The following is a 7380-nucleotide window of genomic DNA, read 5'->3' on the forward strand; positions in this document are numbered from 1 at the left end:
AGGTGCTCCACGTGTCTGGAGAACAGGCATGGGCCCTTGCTTTGCCAACAGCATGGATTTTCCTAAAAGAATATAACAGAATAGGCTTTTATTGGACTCCACAAAACAGTGATGTTCACCCATATATTAGAGAGTGAGAGGGTATAAATTGTACTACATAAAGTGATCAGGTTCTCCACTTGTCTTCTGACTTACAGTACTTGGTGGAAATTGGTAGAAAATGTGATTTTTTGGGTCCTTGGTGGACTGAAAAAATGAGTGGGAAGAAAATGAAAGCCAAAATGTTTACAGAGATATCAAACCCCACTAGAAAATATTTTCGCTTTCAGTAGTATTCCACTTATTTCCTAAGTGACTTGGTGCTTTAAATAAATAGTTTTGATTGCCTTAAGTGTTCTAAAGAAGTGCATTTGAATTCCAGAGGAATTCAGGAACTAGAGCACAGATAATGCCGTGACTATTGAGCTGGGTAAATAATAATAGCTTCTTTTACAAATCAAATTGCAAATTTTTTGTGATCTCCCCAGGACTTTCACAGCAGAATTTTATGGACTCTGAACTTACTGGCTCACAAACTGCCCAAAAAGAAGTTAGGAACTGGTTGCACCACTAAGAAAAAAGAATGATACATTTTCTCTGGAACACCTTAAATGATAGTAAAATCAGTCTGCAAGAAGTACAATATTTAAAACATTGGGAGTAAGCAGCAAAGACTCGGCTCAGTCAGTTGAGCTGAGTCGACTAGTTCAGACCCTGCTGCATCTACATGTTAAAAATATTTATAAACTTAGAGGTAACACAATTTTTAAAATATATTTTGCATATATTTTTCACTGACTGTCTCAGTGGAGAGACTTAATTGACTTTGCACTAAAACAACTGCTTTCTATGCACCTACAGTTGGGTGGATAGCAATCTTAAACAAACTGACTGGATTCCAGCCTAAAATTCTTACACCGTTGACAAGCCACGGTCACAATATCATGACAGATATTTAAGGAGTCAATCAGCCAAATGTTTCTCTCTGTTGCAAGTCTGCACCTTCTTGCCAGTCAGTATTGCCCAAATGACCTTGATTTAATGCTGGACTTTGCCAAAAGTCAACACCTTTGACTAGTTCCTCACAAAATAAGACCTGCTGGGGACTGTGCATTACAGAACTATTGTGTAATTAAGGCTGTTCCAATCAGTCAAATATAATTAAACAAAACATGATAGCAAAAATCTTATGTTTGTCAAGGAGGAACGAGTATAACTGCATATTTCTAGAAACATAACAGTCATCCAATAACAGACATTCATACTGATGCTAATTTGTGTGCTGCATAATGTTTTCCACTGTGATGGTTATAAATTACATTTTGTAACTGAACAAGTTGGAAAACGTGCAATCCCAGGTGTAAGAGAGAGAAGACACAACAGCAGTCACCTGCTAGTTTTAATAGACATCTGTAACAAATAGCAGCTATATATATATAACGTATATATATTATATTAAAGAATATTACTTCAGAGCTGCAGCTGTTTGGTTCTGCCACACTTAAAGAGAAAGAAGGGCATGCTAAGAAAGAATATTTGTAGTCTTATCTCATGCTGATCTAGCAGGTCCCCTTCTCTTTCACAGGTCTCTGGAAATCTCTGCCTTATGCTGATGAAGCCTTTGATCCACCAGCTTTTGGGGATATGGGAAGAACAAACACATTTGGGTTAGGACCTGCCACATAATGCTGGTAACCCACAGAGGTGACCCACCTCTTTGGATTCCAGATTGATTTTCTTTCTTTTAAATAGTTCTCCATCCATCAATGTCCAAGTAGAAATGTAGCATGGTCCTCATGGCTTCAGTTTAGACTTGCTTTTCTGATTATGTTCTACCCGAAAAACAAGACAAAAGGGAAAAAAATAGAAAACAAAGCACAAAAACAAACACAAAGAATTATGGACAAATCAGTGCCTGGAACACGCACATAGAAAAAATTGAAAGAGTTTTTGTTTTCCTTTTGTAGTACCATACTGACCTTGAGGGTGAAAAACAGTTTAATTCAAATATTGTAGGATATAAAATTACAAGTAAGCATCAACAAAGAATAAAGAATAGAAGAAAACACAAACAAACAAACAAAAAACACCACAAGTTTGTCAGCTTTAACAAAGTGTTGGAAGTTAAATACAGGGGGAAGGGCGAAGTGCACCCAATTTTTGCAGCACCTATCACCTGCAAAAGTGATAAGATGCCCTTTAACAGTCATGCAAGACTCCCCAAATATGATACTGGCTTGACTGAAAGTTTCCCCAATGTCACCTTTGCAATATGGTGTATGTTTTTGATCCCCCCATTAGAAAGATGTTATTTCGCTGGATAACAGTTGAGATGATTCAGGCTTTGGATGATGACCAGTGTCAATTTGGGGCAGAAGGAGAAGACAGTGCATCTTTGAGAAGTAGACTGAAGTAAATCCAATGGAAAATGCTTGCTATTGCTTGGCAGTTTAAATTGAGGGGAAAAAATAGGAATATATTTTGGTACTAATACTGAAGTATAGAACTGTATGCCAAAGGATTTGCAGTGATGTTTGTCTGGATGAAATACATTTTTACCTGTAGAGGAAATGCCCAATTTACAAATCAGGTGTTCAGAACACAGCATAACATTGACTCAGAACAAACCAACCTTTCAGCTTCTTCCCAGCAATGCTGAAATGGGAATCTCCAAAGCCAAACATGTTTTAGTAAACCAAATGTCTGCAGACACCTCTGATCATATCAAAGTTCTTGTCAGATGTATAAAGAGTTAATATTTACTCCCGAGAGAAAGACATGAAGGACCCAAACCTTCAGGTCTTACTAAAACAAACCACAGATTTTTGTAGGGGTTTCCTTAAATAAGGCTGCAGACTTCATCCTTAAAGCATTGGGGTCCATTTATTACTTCAGCACAACAGCTTAATGGACGCTTCCCAGATATGTGGTCTCTAGTGGAAAATTGTTTCCACAGGATCAATATTTTATGCAAGAAAAAGTTAATTTTGGCCACAGCATTCAGGTTTCCTTTGGGAAAATCAAAACAAAATATTTCCTCCACTACATTGACTTAACCCAAATCGAATGTTTCATTTTATTTTTTAACTGAACAGGAATATTTGATTTCCACTCAGTTCAACGTGAAACTGCCTTTGGGCTTGCTGTTATGGTGGATATAAATTGTCCAGGAGAATAAGGGAATAAGACAATTTGCATCACAGCCAGTTAGCTGGCTCACAAGAAAACATTTTTAATTCAACAATATTAAAATGCTACATTTAGTTCAAAAATACTGAAGTAAAAATGTTTGGATACTTCCAAGGTGAACTTCTTCAGAACTTTTCCTCCTGTGAAAAAGATTTGATAGGGAAAAAATATTTAAATAGTCAATATTTCACAAGAGAGATTGTTTTTTTTTTCAGCTGTGATTTCCAGCCCCCAAATCATTACATCAGTTTTATAACACGGCAACTTCATTAAGCTCCACTGAAATCACATCAGCCTAGAAGTGGCATCAGGTGCAATGATACTGATCCCAGTGCAAATCTTTGGACAGATAAAAGATGTGCTGTGAAGTGTTGCAGTTTCTCTCTCACATTTACCTCCCTGTTGGATCTGTAAATATGCAGAGTAGCTTGGAGATCCTGAAAGAATAACATGCAGTGAGAAAAGAGGGCATGCTACAAATCACTAGGAACACTGTACATCCATCCAAAATCCTTGGATGCATGAGACAGTGAGGATTTAAAAGTAAGAGATAAACCACAGCTCCACTTAGGACTGAAGAGTGACTGATAATGATTGTGTGAGGGCATAGACATGAAAGTTTAGAAAGTTTGTTATTTTTGTATATATTTTATATATATATTTGTTAACTACAGATTGCATAGTAATTATAACTTCTGATATCTAGTTCTTATTCAAAAGTGTGGTCATCACAAGTACTCCAGACCAAGTCAATACAGACAACAAATTTTACAACAGAGACCCCCACAGCAAACCACCATCTTACACACCACAGGTTTTCAGCCCTCAGGACTTGTAGCCCATAAAGAGGGGATGCTGGTGCCACAGCACTCGATTTGCCTGGGATCTTCACCTGTGGACAGAAAAGATGAGGGTTGCTGATTGGGTGTAGTTTTTGGAAAGGTCATGACAACTTGTTCTGACCCCACTGCAACAACATGGGTCGAGAAGGTCAAAAGATCCAGAATGTGTTCAACTACGGAGTGTAAGACAAAAAGAGAGCAGCGCTGTTTAGTTATTTGTTCTGCTTTGTAATAACTAGGCTCTGATTCACATCTCCAGGCACCACAGTATGAACCGCTCCAGCAAACCCTGGAAAATGTAAACAGAGGTACCAAATAACAGCAGGTTCAACCACAACAAAAATTATTCACTTTCCCCTTGCCTGACTTTTAGATGTCAGAGTGAACAATTAACCTCAGCAGTTTATACATTTACTGATTACACAATACATTCAAAACATCAAGGAAGGCAAGGACACACTCAGAGGCCTGGAATTATCTCGAGAACACTAGGTTTGAGTTATGTAAATGAGCTGTTTTACAGCTGTTTAAAACTTGTTTGTTTTACTTTTCCTCTATCAGATGAAGTTATTGAAAAGCAGTAATGTGCACCACACCAATCATAAAAACCCTGCCCAAGTGGACACATAAATACAATATTTCCAAGCAGTACTAGGGTGCAGAGGAGGGACTTTTCTGGATATGATACATTGGTGTCTTCCAGAAAGTAGAAAGCTATATGTTCCAGTGCCAGCTTTGTTTCTGAATAATGCTTTATATCTAGCTGCAGGGCATATTATCACCGTTTTAACCTAAGATTTCGCTTAATTTGGACAGACTGCAGCTGTCTTTGTTTTCGATGCAGACACACAGCCTGGGACTGCAGGTCACAGTGTGTGAGGCTCTGTTGCTATCAGAGTGCAAGTTTGCTTGTTTAAAAAATGGAAAGTCACAGGACCCACAGTTTTCCAGAACTATTCACTTTTAGGAAAAACAACAATCAACAATGGCATTAGACATGGCAAATAATACAGGAGTTGTGTTTCACTGTTGTTTCAACACAGAGCACATGCTCAATTCTGCAAGGAGACAAGAGCGCACAACAGTGGAAGCCTAGGTCCCCTCCTTTCACTGGGTTCAGCACAAAAAGGTTGGATGCTTTTGTATTGCTTGACACATGTAATGATACTACATGGAAGAGAAGCCATTTTCAGGTTGGGGGGGGGATGTAGTAAATAAAGGTTCTGAGGTAAATAATACAACATACTTCTGCTCAATAGCACTTCCAACATCCTTTGCTAGGGACATTGTAGGATCATTGTAGGACAATGTAGGACATTGTTTTCGACATACTGGACTATACAAAAGCACTTTCTGGCTCATCCATGCTTCACATGCAAGGAAGGGCATTTCATCTGACTGTGCCTCAGTTTTGCATCTGACAAGTGGGAAAGAAGACCATTCAGAAGGCACCCAGATGGTATGGTGATGTGTCTGTCTACAGCCAAAGGAGACGATGCAATACCTACCTGAAGAGCTTATGACTGTATCTGCACAGGTCTTAGGCATAGCAACATTCAGCTTGTTCACACTTACTTTCTATATTCCTGATGCCCAGAGTAGCGCCACATTCCTGAATAAGACTTCGGAGCCAAGGAAGGAGGAAGTATCTGAGTGAGCCACCTCACCACAGGAAAGGGGGAGATGAAACTACTCACAGAATCACAGAATCACAGAATTTCTAGGTTGGAAGAGACCTCAAGATCATCGAGTCCAACCTCTACCTAATGCTAACAATCCCCACTAAACCATATCCCTAAGCTCTACATCTAAACGTCTTTTAAAGACTTCCAGGGATGGAACTTCGGTGTGGATGGAACGGGAGGGTGACAAAGTTCTGCCTCTTTCTACACTTCAGGCCTACAGGGAGCTGCAGATGTGAATTCAGGGTTCACAAACCTGTTACACACAGCCTATTTCTTAGTGTATTAATGCAAGAAAGTGGAAGACCAGGTCCTAAATCTCCCTCCCAGTCTTGGAGAGGGAGAAAGGTGCACAGATCTACCTGGGCTTTGCTGGCATAACCAGCCTCTGATCCACAATTTAGTACTGACCTGACAGAAAGTATCTCCCACCCATGGCTGTTATGTTAAAAGGTCATTTGAGCTTTGGAAGAAGCCATCTAAGAAAATAACAGGACTCCTGATCTCCTTACAAAGGATAAAACCTAGCACTAGCCTGGGGGTCTTGCATCCATTTTTGCAGTAGTGATTTTCAACAGTAATCAAGTACAACATGTGCAGCAGGTCTGCACTCTCACACTGAGGGCATCTTCTTGGGGACAGCTGCCAAACCCTCTCGAGCAGAGGTGCTGAATTCACTTGGTGAATGTGGTAACTCAATTTGGTTATCATGTTGAAGGAGGGAAGTAAAGGGCTTCTTCAGGCTCTCAGAAGGCACTGCCAGGGCTGAAACATTTATTGCTAAACTCAGCATTATCAGCCTTTTTTTATCAGCTTTTCTTAGCTGGAAGTCTCCTGGGCTCAGCTATGGGGCTGGAAAACTTCAGTGCTGAGATGATTCATTTCTGATTACTGTGTAGGAGCTGCCTCCTGGCTGCTCTGTCCTGCTATGATAGCTGCTGGCCAGGGCATAGCTGGTAGCAAAACCTTCCACGGAACAATTTCACTACGGACGGCTTTACTGTAAAAATGCCTCATAGATAAGGAAAGACTTCCTTTAATAAAGTTTTGACCCCTGAAAAGATCAGCACATGCCAGCTGAGCTGCAGTAAGTCTCCATATGTTTGCAGCCTCCTGTGATCCTCAGTGGGGTTAGGGATGCTGCATGTAGAGCTGGGCTATGGGAGCACACACTGAACCCCTCAGCTCAGTTTTGGGCAATGGTAAGTCTCGGTGAATTTGGGAGAAGCTTTTGTATTGTGTGGAAAATTTAAGAGCTGCCTACTTCTTCGTTCATGTTCTGGCAGCAGAGGAAGCTGGGTGTGTATGTGTGTGTGTTTTGTCTCCCTCTCTGCTGTTTACGGTTTTGCCTTACTGAACTGCTTCCTTTGGGACACCTCTCTGGGACAGGCTGCTGGGGTTAACTGTAGCATCCACCTCCTGACAAATGGGAGTGACATCAGGGTGACTTCAAAATTTTTATAAATATCTGCTGCCAGTTTGATTAATGTGCCAACACAGACTCGGAGTTAAAACTGCAGGGATTGATCATTATTTCTTCCTTTTAAGGATGGCATGATTTCCTCTCTACATGGAAAAAGCTTCACACTTATATTTTTTCACCAGTAACTACCACTGCGAGCCTTAGA

Source organism: Aythya marila (genome assembly GCF_965140915.1).
Source record: "Aythya marila genome assembly, chromosome: 1".
Lineage (NCBI taxonomy): Eukaryota > Metazoa > Chordata > Aves > Anseriformes > Anatidae > Aythya > Aythya marila.